The 1,389-nt window shown below is 38.0% G+C and overlaps 1 non-coding gene across 1 annotated transcript; it reads right to left on the reverse strand.

Moving 5' to 3' along the window:
- Positions 1 to 361: 361 nt before the first annotated feature.
- LOC139845727 (small nucleolar RNA R71) lies at positions 362 to 468 on the reverse strand. Its single transcript, XR_011758488.1, has one exon. It is a non-coding gene; the product is annotated as a small nucleolar RNA R71 (small nucleolar RNA).
- Between the last annotated feature and the right edge of the window lie 921 nt (positions 469 to 1,389).

A 1,389-nucleotide genomic window follows, 5' to 3' on the forward strand; every position in this document is an offset into this window, starting at 1 on the left:
TATGGAAGATCGAATGAGAGCTACACGCACTGGCCAAGGTCATGTCATTACTCAACCAGACATTAATGCACCAGATTATGAAATCAAAGGACAAATCCTACACATGGTAACTAATCAATGCCAATTTAGTGGTACACCAAAAGAAGATCCAAACGAACATCTTTGAACCTTTAATAGGATCTGTACTCTATTTAAAATCAGAGAAGTTGAGGATGAACAGATCTATCTTATGTTATTTCCCTGGACTTTAAAGGGAGAAGCCAAAGATTGGTTAGAATCGTTACCCGAAGGAGCGATTGACACATGGGATGTTTTAGTTGAGAAATTTCTTAAAAGATTCTTTCCGGCATCTAAAGCCGTAAGACTTCAAGGAGAAATTGTTACGTTCGCGCAGAAGCCAAATGAAACATTATATGAGGCGTGGACAAGATTCAGAAAGTTGTTGAGAGGATGTCCTCAACATGGCTTAGACACTTATCAAATAGTACAAATATTCTACCAAGGATGCGACATTACTATAGCAGTTGGTGGTTCCATTATGAAGAAAACCGCGACTGAAACTTACAAAATTATTGATAACACAGCCTCCCACTCACAAGAGTGGCATCAAGAAAAAGACATCGTTAGATCATCTAAAGCGGCTAGAGCCGATTCTAGCCATGACTTCGATTCCATTTCTGAAAAGTTAGACGCTTTCGAGAGACGAATGGAAAAGATGACTAAAGATATTCACGCAATACGAATTAGTTGTGAGCAGTGTGGAGGATCACATTTGACAAAAGATTGTCTCAGTATTAAACAAACAATGGAACAAAGAGAGAATGTTTCATATATAAACCAAAGGCCGGGAAATAATTATCAAGGTAATTATCAACTGCCAAGACCAAACTACAATCAAAATGAGAATTATAACCGAAATGTTCCATACAACAACCAACAAGGTCCTAGCAATCAACAAGTATCTAATAATACTTACAACCAGCAAAGACCTATTTTCTAAATAAACCACCACAAACCGATGATAAAAAGCCAAATTTAGAAGATATGATGTCGAAGCTAGTTGAATCTCAAACGCAGTTTTTCACATCTCAAAAACAAACTAATGAACAAAATGCTCAAGCATTTAGAAATCAACAAGCTTCGATCCAAAATCTGGAACAAGAAGGGAGCAACCTAGCAAGGTTGATAGGTGAAAGGAAACCGGGGAGTCTACCTAGCGATACAAATGCTAACCCCTGAAATGAAACAGCTAAAGCCATTACCACAAGAAGTGGTATTACACTCAAACCACCTGAAATACCTGTAATTTCTGATGATGCTATTCCCACTACACAGGCACCACAGCCTGAGCAAGAGAAAGAATCAAAACCGGTAGTTCAAAAGGTTAAT

Source organism: Rutidosis leptorrhynchoides, chromosome 4 (genome assembly GCF_046630445.1).
Source record: "Rutidosis leptorrhynchoides isolate AG116_Rl617_1_P2 chromosome 4, CSIRO_AGI_Rlap_v1, whole genome shotgun sequence".
NCBI classification, from domain to species: Eukaryota; Viridiplantae; Streptophyta; class Magnoliopsida; order Asterales; family Asteraceae; genus Rutidosis; species Rutidosis leptorrhynchoides.